This window comes from Hesperophylax consimilis, chromosome 20, assembly GCF_061612785.1.
Source record: "Hesperophylax consimilis isolate HC1 chromosome 20, BYU_Hcon_1.0, whole genome shotgun sequence".
Lineage (NCBI taxonomy): Eukaryota > Metazoa > Arthropoda > Insecta > Trichoptera > Limnephilidae > Hesperophylax > Hesperophylax consimilis.
Genome location: NC_142855.1, coordinates 11,695,419 through 11,718,271, shown reverse-complemented (window position 1 = coordinate 11,718,271; position 22,853 = coordinate 11,695,419). Strand labels below are relative to the sequence as shown.

At 37.2% G+C, this 22,853-nt stretch overlaps 1 long non-coding RNA gene across 2 annotated transcripts; it reads left to right on the top strand.

Moving 5' to 3' along the window:
* Positions 1–967: 967 nt before the first annotated feature.
* LOC149414086 (uncharacterized) lies at positions 968–15,531 on the top strand. Of its 2 annotated transcripts, none has more exons than XR_016304020.1 (4): positions 968–1,019; positions 11,251–11,444; positions 12,133–12,336; positions 12,623–15,531. It is a non-coding gene; the product is annotated as an uncharacterized LOC149414086 (long non-coding RNA). The 2 variants fall into 2 exon arrangements; XR_016304021.1 differs by having other exon boundaries at positions 972–1,023.
* The last annotated feature ends 7,322 nt before the right edge of the window (positions 15,532–22,853 follow it).

Here is a 22,853-nt window from a genome sequence, read left to right as displayed (position 1 = left end):
ATACACGAATATATCATGGAGAAGATTACAAATTAAAAAGTTTACAGAGGCAGTTTTACTATTTTGTGACATGTGTTAAAAGATAGTTACTGAATTGTCTGTAGGTGACATTGAAAATGTCGATGGCTAATGCAGAATCGTTAAGCAGTTGAGTCGCTCTGTTATTGGCGCATTCTGATAGGCAGAAGTCCTCGCTTTCGAAGCGTATAAGAGTGCATGGGATCTCCCTCGAGTATAATTGTTAGGGACATAAAAGTTAACCTCTACTTATCTCTAACACACAGCGCTTCATTCGCCAAATTCGCGTGTTTTTCGTGGCTAGAACAACTTCTAATCGAGTCACCGCTACCTTTATTAGCAGCTATTTGAGTCACTCGCAGCGAGTAGTTTTATTTTATTTTATTTGGGATACCAACAGTTAACATTAATAAAAACATAATAATAATTGAATTACAATAATTAAACCATTTACAGGTTTCCACATAGGTATTGTATACAAGTGTAGTGATTCCGGTATATTTACTAAGGAAAATTAAATTTCAAGAGACAAGTTATTTAGGGGGGAATAGGGAGGGGGTAGGATGAGGAGGGATCGGTAAGGTTGAGGTATGTATAAAGGAAGTTAATAAAGTGGTGGTTGTATTAGATGGTATCTGTAGTTATTGTTATTGTAAGGTATCGAGAGAGTGTCTGTGGGATTTTAAGGAGTGCGTTTTGGGCAGTCAAAAAATTTCTTAAATAATGTATATAAATGTATTATCTTTTACTAAATTAAAAAAAAAAAAAAACTATTCTAGTAGCAGCGACATTGGCCTACGCGACTGAGTCGCGCCATTACCTTGAGAATATTTTTGATAAGCGTTTATAGTAAGTACTGCGGTATATATGTAGATGGTATAAATTTATTTTTGTCTATGGCCTCATGCGAAGTTGTCTGTTTTCTATGGAAAAATCATCTGACGTTTATCAACTGCGCGGCGGGTGTGGCGTGTTTGACAATATTCCTAATTATTTGCCCTGTACGTGAGTAGATTTGTGTTTATCTTGGGTTTCATGTTTTCTGACGTACGGCTACACGGTGATAATTGTATACTGCCTTTTGCAATTTAATTATACTGTGTACAGCAACGTTTTTCTACGAATCCTTACATGTTTGTATTTTGAGGTTATGTTCGCACTATTTTTGCTGGTTTGTTACAACAAGCCGATCTCTAAACACATATTTTTCATACTATTTATTTAATAAAATAAATTAATATCCATTTGACCGATGCAAACGTTTATTAAAACTCACAGTTGCTGTTAAACAATTCACATTAACGTGCATTCGTCTCAATGAAGTTTTTAACTTGCTAAATAACTATGAACTAACTGTTTCATTAGTGATATATGGCCATTTATTGGATGTTTGCCTTCATCAATAATTATTCTAATCAATGACATTCTAAATACATAAAAATTATTTAAAAAACACTTCGTTTAAGTTTAGTAACAAAGAGGAGAATCAATTTGAGTAATTTAAGTCTGTTTCGTTCAAAGAATTTAGAAGCTATTTAAAAACGAAGCATGCTTATTCAACGAATGGAGTTGTTTTAAAAAAAAAACATGTTTTTTCATGAATATTACACGCGTATTTGAATGCAAAGTTGTATCAAAATTTCAAAGCAACCGGTGAAGTACTTTCGGAGATTTAAAATTTTGAATAAACGAAAATTTAAATTTTTATTTATATATAGATAGAATGTATAAGGCAGACAAAATTTTGTTTATTTTTAATTTAATATCAACGGTATAAATACACTATATACAATGCTTTTACTGTTAAATACAAACATAAGAACATATTAAACATAATAAAAACAAACATTTAAATGAGGCATTGGATCTTATAATGAGTCAAAAAATATATAATGAATACAAGCTCTAAAAGCATCTAAAAATATGTGATAAAGTTCATACAAAAATATAAGGAGACATAGGTTAAATTAATACTGATCGAAAAGATTTTGTAGTGTAGCTTTCTTGTACCTACGTTCCATGCAGTTACTGCATACGTTCCTGCCACCTCTGCGAACCTATCCCTAACTTCATGTAATTTAGGTATAAGAGCGTTTTTTTAAATGCTTAGTCCTGATATTGTTACATTTAAATATACTAGGCATATGAAATTCAATGAGGTTATGTAAATCAGGGCTGTATACACTATAGTCCAGTCAGCCTGTGTTTTTATATGTAACTAAATAGTATAAAGCTAATTTTTTCCCCATCGACTACTATCATCTAGACAAGTGTTTAGCAAAAAGTCCCCGCCCCTACCCCTCTTGCCCCCCCCCCTGTGCCCCCTCAAACATGAAAAGTGTAAGGGTTTCGTAAATCGCGTCTATCTCAATTAATAAACAACATATCGGATTGCAATTCTTTTTATTCTCTTTGCTATAACGTTTTCTACAAAAAAAGTTCAGTTAACTTTCGTCGTAACTTTTACCGTTTGTTTGTAATTCGTATGATAAGGTAAAAATTTGTATATTTTTTGGCACATAATTTTACATTTTGTCACAGAACTTTTCAGGCCGACATTTTATGAAAAAATATTTCCTACAAAAGTTGTAGCCCCTATTATTACCTTTAAAATGAAATAAAATAGTACTTGCTTTGTTGGAGATCCAGCAAGATTATCATGGCGGGTTCGGTCGAGGTGGGGCCGGCCGGCGCGGCGTTGCAATGCAGATATTGTTGTATAGTGATAGTGTTTTTTATCTTCAAGGTACACTATTGCATTTTCCATAAATAAAACTAATCGAGTCTCGGTGAAACCTAAATTCCCCACTTTTTAAATTTGTTTCAAATAATAATAAGTCCTTGTATACAGCGAAAATAGGTATTTTAAATAGTTTTTGGTTTGAAAATGCATGTAATATTTTTTAAAGATGTTATTTTAGAACAAAATAATTGCGGTATCTTAATTTGATCATATCCTAAACTTCCATGAGAGGTTATTCATTTTCCTCGACTTCAACCAAAGTTACATTGCTGCATGATCCACCACAGCTCCCGCACATGTCTGTGCAATCAAGTGATGCTTTAAAGCAGCTACAATTATTTTTGCAAGCCTTTTTGCAGTTGCAGGAAACTAAGTTTATAACTTCTTCAGGTGCTGGTGGAGAAATTTATTAATATCTTGCAAGTCCCTTTCTCTTCTACTGCATCTAAGTTCAGTGTGCTGTTCGTTAAACTGAGTCAAGCAGCCAGAGAACTTCTCGAAAGCCTCACAAATTTGTAGGGATGCAGGAGCGCAAGCAATGAACTTGGTTAGCGTCCTCTCGCTTAATCCTCGTCCATGAGTAAGGCCACCTATGGATTTTGATGATCGCATTTGTCTGCTCTATGGTCATGTCCGTCCAGATACCGGTAAAAAATCCATCTGTACGCCGAACTGTAAAAAAACCTTTATTGACGAACCTTTCGAAGTCTTCATTTGACATCTTCGATTGTAGACTCAACATTTGTTGTAAGTATATGTGTGCGGATTTGGCGTAGAGCAAATGTCCAGCAGCATGGAAATACGGTATCATTTGCTTGACTGTATTAATGTGCAAATTCCAATCGCCGATTCTCTCTGCCAGAATAAAGTCTAGAGCCAAATTCACCAATTTAAACTCTTGTAGCCACAGTTTTGAAGTTCTACTAGTTTTAACCAAATCTTCATACACTTCTTCTAGTCTTGTCATTATTTCATTTGTTTTACACTCTCTCATGGCGTCTTCAACAGTTGTTTGTTTGTTAATTGTTTGGATATGAATATCATTAAAGTCGTTTGTAATCATTTCTTTAAGAGATGAACATTCCTCGAATAGCAGTAACATCAAAGCTGCCTGGGTCATCATGTGAGCTCTATAAGACCTTGCGTAAGCATGTCCTGACATAAGGTGAGGAATCGTTGATTTTCCATAAACAGAGGTCCACATTTCTTCGATTCCACTACCTTCCATAAACTTTCCTAAGCAACCAAGGAAACTCATTAGAAGATGGAATCCGCCTAGTCTGACGATTCCTCCAGATATTTCACTTTCTGTAGAAGAACTTGCAACAATGTCTACTGCTTTCAGGAAAAGTGGTTGGTCAAAAGTGACAATACACGGCTGGCCAGCTAACTTGCTCTCTTTAGAAGCGTAACTAAGGGCAGAATAAATAGCAGTCGGATTTCCTGGATCTATGTTTATAAAAGGCAAAGCCAGTACATAAGATGGTTCAAAGTTTTGTCTACCATCGTAACAGTTTCGCATGTATGCAGACCATCCAGGTAGTGAAACTGGCACAAAAGCAAAACTACATAACCATAGCATGTTACGAGCTGAGACTAAGCATTGAGTGGGCATATTTTCAGAAATGTTTTCTATTGTTAAGGACTTTAAGCCACTTTTCGCCTTTTTAGTATACATTAAAACTGGGACATTGAATTTACCTTCAAAGTCGCATGTCTTAACACGTGGAACTCGGACATCACTCGACACAGCTGTTTTTGGAGTTACGCACTGTATGCCTCCGAGAGCGTGAAATGTGTCTTTACCGTCAAGAGTTCTTAAGTTGATATCAATATTGTCAAATACAAATTGGAAAAAAATCCTTTCCTCAATTTGGGGCCCGCCTGCTTTTAACAGCGATTGTAAGTACATTTCTGTCTCATAGTATGACGTTGAACATCCCAGAGATGAACAAATGTCTATTAAATGTTTAGAGCCATACCGTCTAGATAAGTATAATCCAAAAGCAGACTGGACAGGTGATTGAAAAGACCTAGGCCTACACAGTTTTAATATCATGTGATTTATGGTAGTCCTCTTTCGTTTTACGTCCATACTTTCGTCTGAAGTTTGCCTTCTTCTCTTCGTTAGATCGTTTAAAAACAAATCTAGAAGTTGTGGAACAACATCTTTCCCGCCTGACCTTATATCTTCAACACTGGGGTAAGTCGAGTCATCATACACTTGATTTTGAAGTTCTTGTCTTATCAAAGCTGCTGCTGTAGAAACGATTCTCCTAATCTCATCATCTTTATTGCTTTTCTTTTGAGAGTACCAAGTTTCAGACAAAACCTTGCCCGCCCCATCTCTTAAACAAACGATGGAGGATTTATGTTTTATGTTTGTAATAAGAAGTCTTTCACCAAAGTGCCTAAGTGAGTTTTGAAGTAGTTAATTTCATAAACCTGGTCTCTGCCTGACACACTTTTTATCAATTGCAAAAGGTCAGAAATACTATGCTGGCAATCATCGTTTTCCTCAATGAAATCACAAACTTTTATGAATGATTCTTTTAATAAATCGTCAACTGGTCTACCACGACCTGCGTACGTACTGGATGATTGAGTGGGTTGTTTCGAAAACCTAGCATAACAGTCGGAATGCTAACGCCCCTCAGCAGCTACGAGGTCTACAACTCCTTCTAGCCTGGACCTAACCAAATCACCCCAATCATCATTCCTATTTTCAATATATTTAGATATAGTTTGTTTTATAGTTAAAGTATGAACTAAATGGACCGGTTTCCTATATTCTGTTGGAGTCTTTATATTTACCACCGCATCCATTCCACAAAATAAGCAATTCACTTTTAAATTAAACTTCTGAGAATTAGACCTACGTTTTATAGGCGCACTGTTTGATTCAAAATCTTCAACGTTTTTGGAGCTCGCTATGTAAGCTTTTATTGAACTACTACGGGTATACACTTTACGCCATTCTTTGTGTATACTGACTGTCGGAAGAGTTTCGAATTTACACTGTAGGCCGTCCTTCCTTTGAAGGCTAGATTCGATTAAAGTTTTAATCCCCTTAGAAGTAACTGTAACATTTTGACTTACAGATAAAGGTTCATTGCAAATAACACATGACTCGCCCTCCATTTTGGTTCACAAAAACAAACACAAACCGTAAAACACAAACCATAAAACACAATCACTGCGAAACACGGACTCTCGCGACGCGACCCTTTCTGTCTGGCGGGTTTCCGTAACTGACCTATTTATGGCCTTGACATCAGTCACTCTGCATGCAACAACCCGAAACCCCCTCCTCAAGGCCAGTACACTCTGATGTCACATCCCGACTTTCACGGTTGATATTTGGCGTTTCCTAGCCATAAAGTACACATATATATATATATATATATATTTATCCCCTCTCGTACTATGTTGATCTCGAGCGACGGTACGCCAGGTATATGTTGATCCGTTTGCATTTGTTGATCCACCCCGGATATGTTGATCCATTACCCAAGCTGACATACATATGTAAATCCCTACAGATCAACTTGTGTCATCGAGATTTAGCTGTAAACCACGCCCATTTTTCGGTCGCATATACATTTTACACGATTTATGTTGTTGATTCATATATTTCAGACAAACTTGACGGCTTGCATGCGTTGTAACTTGTATTTCGCGCGCGTTGTGGTACTTTTTAGATTCTGTTAGAACATCCATATTCTATGAAAATGACTTTGTACTTAAAGAGGATAGACTGCCTCACGCGTATTTATATTGAAATGGAACTTTCGCAAACGTCAAATCCATACTAAAAAAATCTTTTGAACCTGATTAAACAAAAATGTTACTTTAGTGCATCATTTACTACGTTTCGTGACTTAGCAGGGGTGCCCGGGTTCATGGGGTGAGGTTTGTCTAGGTCATTTTAAAAGAGAAATTTTGAACATTGATTGAATCAAATTTTATTTTAATGTATCTTTTACCATCTCTCCCGACGTAAGTTTCTTGTAATGATTAAGTTGAAACAAAGCGTAATATCCATAATATGTGCCTATTAAAATTGCGGCGATTAGATCGGTGAGAATTTAATTTTTCAAATTTTAAATTAAAATTGCTATAAATTTATTCCAATTTGTTTTTTTATTAAACATGGCTAAAGTCATTTCAAGCACCGATTCCAACCAACGATGTTTTAGTATATGTTCGTCAATCAACAGGAGCCATAGTGTCTGTACATCAGAGCCCTCGAGAATTATTACAATTATGTGTACCGCCGCCCCGGGAACCATTTATTAGATAACCAATACCCCTACCATTAGTCACCGCCAACGATTTAGCGAGATGGTTGTTTATTTTTTGTATTTTTTTTACATCGTCTCCACACAGGAGGCCCTTAGGAAAATCGTAACTCTCAAGGCCAATGTCATCTTTGTGAATGCTGTGTTGGGGGTATTTTGAAAGAAAGGAAGGACAGTGACTTCTGGGAAGAAAATAGGTATGACGGGTGGGTAGTAATCTGTCAGTGTGTTCGAGTGATAAACATAAGAATCCAACTCTCCTACTGCGTTTCAAGGCGATGCGTTGAAAGAGGATTAATCGATCCGGCCCACCACGCATTTGGTAGGCAAGCGCATCTGCCGCCAAGAACCGAACAAACCTCACCCTATAAACCCGGGCACTCCTGCTAAGTCACCAAACATATCAAACTACTTGAGGTGGCTCTCGACTAGCGATCCGAAGGTCGCGGGTTCAAATAAATTTTATTAAAATTAATTTGCACTATTTTACAATTAGTGTTTGGTGACCATATCTGAATAGTTAGGTACTCTCCCACCTTCCTCCTCGTCATCTCCTTCGAGGTCTCCTTTGAGGATGCCATAGTCTCACTGGCTCCAGACGGGAGCAGTTAGGACTGTATGACTCTGGTGCGGTATTCACACAAGTTTTTATTTGTAAAAAATGAAAACAGAAATATTATAATCAGATATCATATTTCCTACAAAAAGCCACAGCTGCTAGCTTCGAGAAGTTGAATAAAGTATTTTTAGCACACAAATGGCAGAAGTAAAACTAACACGTGCAGTTTATAGTAATACCAACTAAAAGATAAGATAAAACACTTATACAATATATTTTATTTAAATTTTGATAATTCCTTCATGCTTCATATAAGTGTTTCATAAAAAAATACAAATCATATCACACTACATCTTAACTTAAAAGCAGATATGTTTTTATACACAAAAAAGGTTTATTTGTATATTCTCTGTATGAAAACTATTTTCGTTAAAATATAATACTGTATTGAAAATGTGATCAGACCAAAACTTCGTTGTTAAGACAATGCACCTGCTAAGCCCGGCAGTTTAGAGTAATATTATTACAAGTTGCCGGGATGTGACAACACCCTGATTATAATACATTTAACCCATATAATAATTATAATTTTATTTGTTTTGTCTTTGATAATCAACGGCTATGGAATTCTGCGTCTTGCCACCGCGATACTATTGATTACTAAACACGACGAAATATTTCAAAACGACTTATTAACGATTCCAGAATGTACTTTATTCATAATTGTTTTAAAAATTTATCTGTTTCTTTAGACAATTTTTTTTTTAAAGTTCTTATAAAATACGTTTTATTACTTATCCACTGGAGCCATTTCTGCCATATTTTGCCAATATTAGGCAATATCTTAGTTTTACCTCTAGGTACACAATAGAGTGGGTACTTATGGAATCTAAAAATATGGGATTATTGATTAAATCTAGGTGGATTCGTTAGCTTTAAACCGCATTTAGTAGTTTATATGGTTTCTATTTTAATGTTTTTGGGGGATGATTATACCGGTACAATTGACCGGTATTACAACTAAACTCCAGTTTCTGTGAGTACAGCTCCCAAGTTTTATAAGCTCAAGTGCATGTCCGTCCGTAACACTTAGTCAATGTACTTATTTGTTCGTTGTCCTCTCTTTTCTAATGTGAAGTTGCTATTTTAATTTAAATGAATATAAATACACATTGTTTGGGAATTAAATGACAAAATTGATTTAATATAATAGTATTTGTAACCACCTTGTAGTTGTTTTTTTACTTCAGCCGATTTCCGGTCATATTGTTTAATAATATTAAATATGAGATGATTTTAAAAGAATCATCTTTAGAGCTATTCGAAACATTCGCAAAAATCAAATCCATAAAAAAAATCATAACTTAGCAGGGGTACACTGTTGCGTTTGCTCAGCTACTACGTGGCGGGCCGGATCGAAAGAGACTGGTTGAGGGATACCTTTTGGCCATAAAAATCTAAATTGGCGGCAAAAGGAATAATGTTATATGGTATATTTTGAACTTCTTACCACCTCTCCTGATAACGCTTCGTGACTTAGTAGGGGTGGCCGGGTTCTTGATTATAATGGGTAATTATTTAAAATGGGTAATCAATGGATGATTGAACGCGGTTGGAGATAGCAAAAAAACTGTCCAAAGAAGCGAAACTCCACAATGGATTGCTGGTACCTACCCTAATATATGGAAGTGAGGCATGGAACTGGCAGAAGAAGGCTGAAAGTAGACTGAATACTGTAGAAATGAGATCCCTGAGGCATATGTGCGGTAAAATCATGTAGCTTCGCTTCTTTGGACAGTTTTTAGTTAGCTCCAACCGCGTCCAATCATCCATTAATTACTCATTATAACCAAGAACCCGGTCTCCCCTACTAAGTCAGGAATCGTAATCAGGAGAGATGGTAAAAGATAGAGGTTCAAAATTTCCTACATAACATTATTCCTTTTGCCACCATTTTGGATTTTTATGGTCGAAAGGTATCCCTCAACCAGTTTCTTTCGATTCGGCCCGCCACGCAGTAGATGGGCAAACGCATCCGCCGCCAGGACCTAGACAAACCTCACCCTATGAACCCGTGTACCCCTGCTAAGTTATGATTTTTTATGGATTTGTTTTTGCGAAATTTTCGTTTCAATCTAAATACGCATACATTTCTTATAAACAATTCAAGCAACACACGTCATTTTGATTTGAAACGGTACCATCTCACAGTCATTTCATGTGATATTCGACTCTAGAGACTAATACTTTGAGTTCAATATCACAAAAGATTACGGAATCACATAAAACCTTGTGATGAACAGTCCACCGATTGCCCCTTGATTGGTTCATTTAGTAAAACCATATATAGGGACACAGATCAACTTTGTCTAATAACTTCTTACCTGGATCAACATACTACGGAAATAGATCAATATATATGAGATCAACATAAGTATGCCAATTTGGGTAGATCAACATAAATTATGCATCCGATCTCCATACAAATTTTGAAAATTTTATGAACAGTATATCAAATGGTTTTTCTGGCAAACTGGCAACATTGATAATTATTGTACCACTGTTGCCAATTCATACAGATATATTCCATAATAGGCAAGTTATATGGTGTTAAAGGTGGATCAACTTAGTCTAACAACTTCTTACTGGATCAACATACTACGGGAAGAGGTCAATATATATATATATATATATATATATATATATATATATATATATATATATATATATTATTTTAAAGGTAATAACAGGGACTACAACTTTTGTAGGAAATATTTTTTCATAAAATGTCGGCCTGAAAAGTTCTTTGACAAAATATAAAATTATGTGCCAAAAAATATACAAATTTTTACCTTATCATACGAATTACAAACAAACGGTAAAAGTTACGACGAAAGTTAACTGAACTTTTTTTGTAGAAAATGTTACAGCAAAGAGAATAAAAAAAATTTCAATCCGATATGTTGTTTAATAATTGAGATAGACGCGATTTACGAAACCCTTACACTTTTCATGTTTGGTGGGGCACAGGGGGGGAAGCAAGGGGGGTAGGGGTGGGGACTTTTTTCTAAACACTTGTCTAAATGGTAGTAGTCGATGGGGAAAAAATTAGCTTTATACTATTTAGTTGGTCTAAATGGTGTTCTACGACACAGGCTGACTGGACTACTACTGTAGCTTTCTTGTACCCACTTTCCATGCAGTTAAATAGATCTGTCACCTCTGCGTATCTATTCCTAACTTCATGTAATTTAGGTACACGCGCTTTTTTAAATGCTTAGTCCTGATATTGTTACATTTAAACATGCTTGTCATATGAAATTCAATTAGGTTATGTAAATCAGGGCTGTCTGCACTACTGTAGCTTTCTTGTACCTACTTTCCATGCAGTTAAATAGATCTGTCACCTCTGCGTATCTATTCCTAACTTCATGTAATTTAAGTACAAGAGCGTTTTTTAAATGCTTAGTCCTGATATTGTTACATTTAAAAATGCTAGGCATACGAAATTCAATGAGGTGACTGTCTGCACTACCATTTACAATTTTATGATGTTATAATTAAGTCTGCAAAAAAATTAAAACAGCAGTCCGCATGGCTACTGACACTAAGATAAAGTTTGCTTTCAGGACTGATTGATCGCTAGTATTGATTGCACGCTCTCAAAGCAGGGACATGGACCTCACAGACCCAGATAATGTCACTGTCAAGACAGAGCCTGGTACTGCAGGAGGTGAACTGCCGCCTACAGATATGGACATAGACCTGTCGGATGTTAAGCAAGAATGTTTGGAATATTCCTTGAGTGTTGAGCAAACGGCTGGTAAGAATAATACACGAAATAGGCGCTTTAATTAATTCCTACAGCAACGGCAACGGCGTTTCATTTCGAGGTCGAGGGGTTCGAGGTCGAGATGTAAGGCTCTCGACTAACAATCCGAAGGTCGCGGGTTCAAATTCGTGTGTTTTACAGTAATAATAACTGAATGAATTATATAGCACCGTTTTTGTGCTATACAATTGATTTCCTATGCTCTATCCATAGGGATATAAAATTAAGGTACGAGCTATTATCGAAACGTGTTCCAATAGCGTTAATCGGTGCATTCTGCGCATGAACCGAATTTTGTAGTTTCCTGTCGGTCGGCGAGCAGTCGGTCGGTAGAGCGGTGGAGGTCAAATTGTACTAATTGACCGGACAAGAGTGGAACCCCTTTTTCACTTTTTCTCATCTAAATATAATACATCAATGACTCTATCTAGTTTTATTATTTACAAACAGATACAGCAAACATACTTACCTGGCAGGTCGCTTCTGATAAACACACTTTTATTAGAAAGTTTACGACTTTGCATGCTATAGTATAAACACTGGACATTGATTTAACATTTGCTATTTTACTCTCCATTATTATTGATCTGCCGCTACTGGTGAAAACCATTGTATACTTTACTCAACGATACTCGCATTAATGTCTGAGGTATTATTATAATGAGTCTTTTTAACCCAGATAGTGTCACCATCGATATAGAACCACGGACAGGACGCGACGGCGATGGTGAACTCCCGCACACAAATAGTGTTAGCGTCGTGATGAAGTCAGAGACTGTAAGAGAGAGTGTTGGTGAACTACCGCATACAGATATAGACACAGATCTGCCAGATGTTAAAAGAAAATGTTTGGAGTATTCCATACAAGATGAGCCGACAGCTGGTAAGAATTATACAGGAAAGATGATTTATTAAAATTGGAATATCTGTTTTCGAATAAAGCGGAGCGATAACACGTGTTTCTGCCGCTATTTCTCAAAAGTTTGATCGAAGACGGTTATTTAAATGCTTGCGTAAAATATCAGTCCGAATAACTTTCTACTATAATTAAAGAAAATCACACCCAAAAAAATGTGTCTGACCTGAATCTTTAGAAATGTAGCTATTATTTTTGTAGTAAGTAAATGAGATGTTTGAACATTAATACAATTGTAACTTTTTTATTGCAGTTACACATCCGACTGGAACACACGGCGAAGTCGACAGTAATTCTGGCAAGTTAAAAATTACAAAAAATCTGCCCAACTCCACATCTAATTCATTTAAAACCGTGACAGATCATAAAATAATAGACCAAAGCGATGTTATTTATTATCTATTGAAGGAAACAACTTTTTCGAAATGTTCATTGTCAGAAAAGTTGAAAATTGTGGCTGATGGAAGGCCAACTCCTGATTTAAAAATAATTCACAATACAAAACAAGGTTACAATCGGAATTTTAAACCAAATGTATATAAAAGATTTTGGTGGTTAAGTGGATCCCTAAAATTAAAGCGCATGTTTTGTTGGCCATGTTTATTATTTTCTACTGATCAAAATGTCTGGAACTTCTCGGGTTACAATGATTTATGTCATTATAATGATGGGGCCATAAGGCACGAGCAAAGGCAAGATCATTACAAAGCCGTTATAGCTCTCAGCAAATTTGGATCCGACAGAATTGAAACCACTTTATCCACTCAAAGCAGTGACGAGATTTTACGCCATAATGAGATAGTAGATCAGAACCGTTGTGTATTTCGCAGGTTAATAGACATTACTTGTTTTTTAGCCAAGCAAGAAATGCCATTTCTCGGTCATAATAAATCAGTTAATTCAACTAACCGTGGTAACTTTCTAGAATGTGTCAATTTGGTATCTCAATACGATGGTATTTTAGGAAATCACTTACGTGATCACAAAACCGTTTTTAGAGGCGTGTCGGATGATAAAATCAAAAATGATATTGTGAACGCTATTAGTTGTGTGATAATTAATAAAATTAAGTGCGAAGTTAACGAATGTGACTTTGTGGCGCTGATAGTCGAAGAGACTCCAGACGCCAGTGGATCTGAACAATTATGTTTTATTTTAAGGTATGTAACCGGAACAACAATCACTGAGAGATTTTTAGGTTTTCTTGATGTGAGCGCGGATAGAAACGCAGAAAACATAACTGAAGTAATTATAAATAAATTAAAAGAGTTCAATTGCATTTCAAAGTTGGTAGCACAGGCATACGACGGTGCGCCCTTTATGTCCAGCTGCAAAAACGACGTGCAGAAAATAGTAAAACTACAATGTGCACATGCGATGTTTGTTTGGTGCAGTCCATACAATTTTATACTGTCCAAATCATGCGAGAGGATACCGGAAACTAAAAACTTTTTCCATATTGTGAAATCTATAGGTAACTTTTTTCAATCGAGCACGAAACGAACAGAATTTTACAACCAATTGTGTGGTCGCCAGACGCCACGCGGCGCCGTCACGCGTTGGGGTAATGATTCTCAAACAATAAAAATAATTTCTTCTGAGCGTCTTAAGCTTGTAGAATTATTCCAAAACATTACCGACTCACCTGATGGTTGGGATGGGGAAACTGTCAGTTCTTCAAAATCTTTTTTATTTTCGCTAGGGGATTTCGAGTTTATGTTTTTTTTACATATTTACGAACAAATTTATAAACGAACGGATAAATTATTTAAATTTGTTCAAAAAGGAACAACTGACATGGAATATTGCATCAGAGAAATTAAGCATTTTGAAAGTTTTATGAAAGATTTTTCTTTCGATTCCAATTATACAAGCGCTATAGAACTAACGAGGGAACCCAAAAGAAAAAGAAACATTGATGACCTCAAATTTCACTATCTATGTATTTTTCAAGAAATCAGAGACAACATTTTAAGCGAAATCGATGCGAGATATGGATCAATGAAGGAACTAACTTTTTTAGAACTATTAGAACCAGAATTCTTCAGTCAATTCACTCGACAATTTCCATCCTTGCAATTCAAAAATCTTAAATCGCTTTTCTCGCCCTTTTTTGATTTCAAACGTCTTAAAAACGAATTAATGTGCGTATATAGTACGCCGGAGTTTGAGGCAAAAACGCTGGTAGAAATTTTGGAATTTTGCGTACAAAATAAATTAACTTTAGCCTTTCCGCAACTAATTAAACTAGCCTCGTTATTGGCAACAATTCCAACAAGAAGTCCATTAGGAAAGGCCTCGTTTTCAGCTGTAAAAAGAATTCATTCATATCTGCGTAGTACACACAACCAACAAAGAATTTCTGATCTTTCCATAATTGCAATAGAAAAAAAATTACTTGTAAGTCTCCAAAGTTCGAGGATATTTTATGACGACGTAATAAGTGAGTTCTTAAAAAAAGAAAAACGAATTCAATTAGCATATGCACTGGGCACAGTTCATAAGTGAACCAATTAGTCACCGTTTATTTTAGGACAAGTTGTCCTATGTATACATATTTCTTTTATCCCCAAATCCTCGCATCAAGTGCAAGGAATGATAAATTAGCAATGCATTGGTCGTATAATCGTCTATCTATTTTTGCAATATTTATCCAAGAAATACCGACAGTTCTCCAAACCGTTTAAAACAAAGACGCTATCCGCGTCTGTCTGTTTGCGTGCTTAGTTCTTCTAAACTACGCACCGGATTTTGATAGGATTTTCACTAATCATTTATAGAATTTCTCTCGGAAGGCTTATATACGTAAAACATGTATTTTTTATTTATAGAAAATAAAGAAAAGTCGGTTTTTTGTAATCGAGTCATAAAAAATGTATTTTCAGGCGCTTACGTTGCTAACGCTGGGTAAATCTAATGAGATACATCAAAATAATGTACTACGGAATTTTATATCTTAAAAAAGGCGTGTAGAAAAGTCCGCGATGGTATATGTCTATCCCCTAAGGATAACCCCTAGCAACCCCGGGTACACGTCAGCTAGTATAACACAAGTGGAACTTGTTTTTAATTTTAAAAGACATGTGACGAAACATATTGTAAAGTATAATTTAAATTTTTAAATTTTAAATACTGTTATTTGCTAATAATAGTGATGTTTATATTACCAAAAATGTAACCATTGTAGGTATATTATGTACTATTTTATGTTAAGTCATACAACAATAAAACTCTTATTTTACACAAACTTATGTTTGCAAATATAAAATTAGACTTCCATAACTTTTGAACTGAAATAAATTTGAATAGAAACGTATTGAAATGAGTTATAAAGTGATACCTAAAAATATTATTATTATTATTATTATTATTATGTGCAGAGCAGGCAGCATTCTGCTGATGCGCTCATATCTGATTTCACAACAAGTTTGACAGTAATATATGTTAGCCTTAACGGGACGCCTGGCGAATGTGAAACATCGAAATTGATTTTTATTGAAGGAAGTGATGATAAAGGAAATGAAATCCCTTTAAATTTGATAATAAAACTGTATCGTATTCTATTACACGGAATGGACTGTAAACCAAATCAATAAGGATGCGAAAATATAAATCACATTCAATTGGGTTAGAAAATCACGGGAAATGTGGAATGATGGAAACAGCCTACCTTGAATTCCCGTGAATCCCTGCAGTATGGCTCTTGACGAACTGGCACTGTACACAGGGTGAAAATTTCCTCCAAAACGAGATGATATTTTGCAAACAGAGCACAAAGCATGTGAATATACGACTCCAATTCACGACGACACAACAATTGCAATTGCTTGCCGCAAATGCGAATAATGTACTGACCTTCGACAATTTACAATGCAACAAAAATCATCTTCTTCTTTCCAGTGTGGGTAAGGCTGTTTTAATGAACGAAAATGGATAGTAGGTATGATAGTATATGATGGGAAATGATGGTAGGTATTATCCCAAACTGTTACTAAATACTAAACAAAAACAGTTATCCCTATTGCATTGTTATGAGTTGCTCATATCCACCGTTAATCAAGCATCTATACGACTAGAAATCATATAGGATACACCACTACATCGATCACGCAGCAATTTAGTGTAAAACATGCCTTGGTCACGTGCAATCAGAAGGATCACCTTATATGGTGATCGACCATGTAGAGGGGATAAGCGCTAACGCAAAAATTGTGCTCATAAAAGGAATGATTAACTATGGACAAGGGGGAAATAAGAGGGGGAGAGACGGACGAGAAGGGAAGCGGGGAAACAGGGTTGCGGGACTGCACTTCAATTGCGGAAACCCGACACTTTAGTTCCGAGAGTCTGGACTGATGTCGTGGGAGTCGGGAGACGACCCAGGGATCTTCCACACATAGCGGCTTGAGGCAAATCTTGCTTTTCATTTTCAAAGTTTTTTCGTTTTCAAATATTTGCTTATAATTCAAGTGCCGCGTTTTTTCCCGTGACTCACTTTCAATAAATTTCCAGTTAGTAACAAGTCGTAAATAATTCAAAATCAATTATTCCGCTCGCCGGGTGTACAGAAAACCCATTTTATAATTATTCAGCCTTAAAAGCCTAGCAACAGCCGGTTACCCCTTCGAATATATTAAATTCCCAGAAATTTGACTCGCTCAACATTAAAGCCATTAAAAAGCAATTAGCATATTCGTCCAAATTGCCAAATTCTTAGAATTCGCCCAGCTCGGTCGCAAAGCAATTAACAAAGCAATTAATAATAACATTAGCAACGTACCGTCATTTCTAAAACCACATTCTCTTTATAAAAACACTTACCTTAACGATCAATAATGTCAACCCTGTACTCCCAGCGCGTTGCCGGAGTCCTCGAAGACAATATTTTTGACTTCCTGGAAGCTCGTAAACATCGCGAACTTTCTCTTGATGAGAAAGATCACCTCTCCAAATTAGTGATGAAACAGTTTTTGGAAGAGAGTACCGCGCCTAGCAAAGTACTCTCCCCAGTAGAATCCCCCTCAGTCTCACCTAGGCACGTAGCGTCACCCATCCCAAGCAGTGCCTCTCTTAGAGAGAATTTGGTCATCATGGAAGACTGACCATCTTCATCCGACGAATCGGAAGCACCATTTCAAACAATCCCCAGGCGCAAGCGCTCTCGCGCCAATTCTAGCGGTTCAGTAACCCCTACAAACTCTCCAAGGGCCTCTCCGGTACCCAAAAAAAATCTAAACCGTAAATCTAGATCTCCCTCACCGGCAGCATCTACCTCAACTAACAACCGTTTTTCGCCATTAAGATCTAACTCCCCAGCTCCAGTAACCTCGGCGCATACCGAAGCGCCTATCAAATACACTAGGATTCCGCCAATAGTCCTTCATAAAAAGTCGGAGACTAGGACGCTCTTCCGCACCCTGGAAGATAAAGGCATCGATTTTTTCGCCAAAAAGATGGGAAACGGCCTGCACATAATCACCAAAACGCCGCGCGACCATAATGCGGTCACCAGACATTTAATAGCCAACAATAACGAATTTCACTCCTTCAGGCTTCCGGAGGAGAAACCTTTACGGGTTGTCTTAAGGGGTATCCCTGAAGACATTTCTCCCGAGGAGATAAAAGAAGAGCTGGCCAAATCGTACCCGGTCATCTCAGTGCACAGAATGAAGGCGGCCCGTACAAAATTGCCGATACCTTTAGTGCTAGTAACACTTACCAAAAATGAAACAGCCAAGGGCATTTTCAATAACCTCTCATCAATCTTTCGACTAAGGATTCAGGTCGAATCATTAAGAAACAAGGCCCGCATTGGACAGTGCTACCGCTGTCAAATGCACGGGCATTCAGCGAATTGCTGCCATGGCAGCGAGCGCTGTGTCAAGTGCGGTGATCCTCACCGATCATCTAACTGCACAAAACCTCGGGACACCCCGGCCAAATGTGCTCTATGCCAAGGGGCCCATACGGCCAACTATGGTGGGTGCCCTGCCAGGCCCCAAAATTCAAACCCTAATTATAACAGAAACCGTAACTCCAACTACACGTGAAATTACAAAACAATAGGCGGTACCAAATTAATAATCACAGAATTCAAAATGATAATAATAGACAATCGGTAAATATAACTCCACATCTAAGCCCCCCCAGACAGGTAGCAGCTCCCGCAGCCTCCCTAGTGGAGTTTCCCACCCTTCCAACCCCATCTGTCCCAATCCCCCCTCCCTCCATAATTCCCCCCACCCCTAACCCTACCCCCACTGCCCGTAATCCCGCATCCCAACACCCACGCATCTCTCCCAATCCAAATTCCCGTAGCTGGCCTCAGCCTCATTTTTATAAACAAAGACAGCACCAATCGAATAGGGGTCCTAGTAACCAGCCCAAAGCCCATATGTATCACTCAAACTCACAGCAGCACAGACTAGACAGGGGTCCAGCCCCCACCCAAGAGTCCCAACTACCCTCGTCCCCGATGGACCCGGCTCACGTTAAAGCCCTCAAAGAACAGCTAGAAGCTCTTCAAGCCACGATTAAACTCGCTACTGACGAAATGTTTAAAATTCAAGCCACTTTAAGGAATCATAATGTCTAGACACCAAAATAAATCAGTCAATCTACAAACAGCCTATTGGAACGCCAATGGCTCTGTCATCACCCACAAAGGTGAAATAATTGAATTTCTTAAAGAATACAACATCGACGTATTCTTCATTAATGAAACATGGCTCAAACCATCTAAGAAATTTCAATTACCAAACTACATCACATACCGTGATGACAGATTAACCAATAGAGGCGGCGGCACGGCTATTTTAGTAAAACAAAATATTGACCACCGTCTAGCACATTCATTCTCTAGCATTAACATAGAATCCACCTCGGTAGTAATAAATACATCTTCAGGACCAATTAAACTCATCTCCGTTTACTCACCACCAAAACGTCCACTGATCCCGTCCGAACTGGACAGTCTATTAGAAGAAAATGTCCCCACCATTATAGCCGGGGACATGAACGCAAAACATGGATCGTGGCACAGTCAACGTCCAAACCTAAAAGGTAACGTGCTGGCAAAATACGCTAGCACTAAATCAATTGTAGTAGACGCGCCGGACATTCCAACACTACATCAAGCTAACTCAATCCCGGACGTGATTGACATAGTAATCTTAAAAGAAACGAATCATTTGCACACATTAAAAGTACTTAACGAACTAACCTCCGACCACGATCCAGTTCTTCTAACATTATCAGGAGGCTCTAATCCTTTGGTCCCCCACGTGCCTATCAAAAAGAAAATTAATTGGAAAAAACTCAGCGAATTATTAGAAAGTAAAATCACAATACCGACATCAATACCTAACGAATTAGCATTAAATACTGCCACCTCCAACTTAATTAAAACCTTAAAATCTTGCATCAACGAAGCGTCATTAGAAAATACTAAAAAGAAATTCAACTCAGCGAAATACGGTATTCCCGAAGAGGTCAAAGACCTTATTAGGGAAAAAAACCAAGTGCGTAAGGAGTGGCAAAGTTCTTTTAACCCCATCGTAAAACAACACTTGAATAGATTAAACAGAGAAGTACGCGACGCACTCCTCGACCACCGTAACGAGCGTTGGAATGAATTCATTTCCTCCCTCGAAGACGACAGGGACGCTTACTGGAAACTCTCCAAAAGCCTCAGACGTCCAGTAACTAAAATAGCTCCGCTTCAAGGCCTCAACGGTAAAGTTTTTTCTGCAACCGATAAGGCTGAAGCCTTCGCAGATAGCCTTGAAGCTCAATTCACTCCAAACACGGAACACGACGACCCAGCCTTCGTAGCTAAGGTGGATTCTAAAGTAGAAGCAATATTAAGTCTCGACCCCCAGGACCCGCCTATTAAAGCCACTTCTCCAGAAGAAATAATTAAAATCATCAAGGGTCTAAAGAAAAAGAAAGCGGCCGGTCCTGACGGAATATCTAACAAAATCCTTAAATACCTACCGAAAAAGGGCATCTGCGCCCTGACTGCCATCTGCAACGCAGCACTTAGACTACGTTGCTTTCCAAAGGACTTCCAAGAAGCTGATGTCATTTTAATTCCTAAACCAGGCAAGGATCCATTATTAACGGAGAACCATAGGCCGATAAGTCTCCTTCCTTGCTTGGGAAAAGTCCTGGAAAAAGTAATTCTTGTAAGATTAAATGAAATCACAAATAAATGTAAATTCTTGCCAGACTTTCAACATGGTTTTCGAGCAGGTCATTCAACCTCTCATCAACTCCTCCGTGTCGTGGAACACATCACGGAGGGCTTTAACACTAAAAAGAAAACAGTTATTCTATCTCTAGACGTCAGTAAAGCGTTCGAAAAAGTCTGGCACAATGGCCTAATATATAAAATGTACCAACTAGGGTACCCACTTAGAATCATTCAACTTATAAATAGTTTCCTGAGAAATCGCTCTTTCAAAGTAAAAATAAATAACACATTCTCCACTACGCGCCCCCTATCAGCTGGGGTCCCGCAAGGCAGTCAACTCTCGCCGTCTTTATATAACATTTATTCATGCGACATTCCAAAGCCAATAGATCATAACATCATTATTACTCAATTCGCTGATGACACCAACATAATATCAAGCTCAACTGTCGCGGCCACTGCTACAAGCCGCGTACAGAAACAAGCCGCTCTAACAGAAAAGTGGTGTAAAAAGTGGAGAATTTCAATTAATCCGACCAAAAGTGTTGCGACCGTGTTCCACAAGTCACGGCCTAAAAGGCCCCCTTTCATTAAACTGTTTGGGGAAAACGTACCATGGGAATCATCATTAAAATACCTCGGTGTCACTCTAGATTATAAACTCACTTGGAAAAAACACATAGAAGAAAAAACAAAAGCTGCAAATCGTTATCTATCAGCTCTCTATCCCATGATGTGTAGAAACAGTCGTCTATCAGCAGACAATAAATTATTGCTTTACAAATCAACCATCAGATCATGTTTCTCTTACGCTTGCCCAATCTGGGGTTTTGCAGCAAACGTTCATATCAATAAACTCCAATTCTTTCAAAATAAATGCATTAGACTCGCCTTAAATGCACCCAAGTGGAGTAGAATCTCTACTCTCCACAATGACTCTAACGTACCGTTGATTAAAGATTTTATTTTTGCACAGGCTACTAGGTTTTACGCTGGCCTAGATAGTCACTCAAATCCCACGATAAACTCTCTCGCTAAATATAGCGAGAATGAACACCATAAATTTAAAAAGCCAAAATCAATCTTACGTAGAAATTAATAATAAAAAAATCGTATAGAATTTTCCTGCATACAGCCGCAGTATAGTTTTTAAGTTTTCTAGTAAAATACTCCAAATTCATTAAATATTCAAGTAAAGCATCATTAGATAATCCTTTTATAATTACGCTAGAGCAAGTAAACTTAGGTTTAGGTACTCTGAAAAATAATTAAATCAAAAGTCAAAAGGACAAGGGGGGGAGACGGAGAGGAGGGGAAACGGGTACACAGGGTGGCGGGACTGCACTTCAATTGCGGGAACCCGACACTTTAGTTCCGAGAGCCTGGACTGATGTCGTGGGAGTCGGGAGACGACCCAGGGATCATCCACACATAGCGGCGAGATCGAATGCAGATTTACTCTTAACTGTGGAGGGTTGAACCGCGCGATGGACACGAAAGAATCAACCTAAACGTCCCACATCGGTGCACAGCAGTAAGCGCTAATATATAGTACCTAAACGTAATGAAACAGAGCCAGTAACTTCCAGCATGTAATAGGTTTAAGATAATTTTGTAGTAATATGCATAACTTTGTTGCCAAATAAATGATACATCAGTTTAATTGCATAAAGTGATTTCATTTTGATGGTTCCTTGAGAGATGATCTGAAATCGCGATCCCTGAAATCGTTATTAATAAATCAGATCACAATTATAACAGCATTTGCGAATTTTCTGGATCAGGTAAAAGATTTATTTCAACACTATTCCTAAATGGAAGTTTTATTTTTGTAAACCAGTCAAATCGCTGTATTTTTTAATTTATGTTCTTTTTGATTTTGTTTCTTGCATATATTATTTTTTAATGTAATTTTTTTTTTATTTCTTTCTCATGTTTCAAAATTGTACCACCTACACGTAAAAGCCCTCTGGGCGTTAAATAAATAAATAAATAGCATTTTTTGATCTTAATAAGTAAATGTACCTACCTTTTGTTTTCATATCTGTGCTCAACAAACGGCAGTTAACTTCATGTTGTAATCTATTATTTTTTTTCGTTTCTACCCCTTTTTGTTCTTTTATATACAAAATATGCCATCAAATTTTCTTCTTTATACAAAATATGTATGTAGGACTAATTTTGTTCCTGTTTATTGTACAAAATATCTATACAGGATAATTATAATAATTATTTTAATAATTTTTATTTTATTTTATTTATTACATTCCAAAAACAGTTTTTACATAAA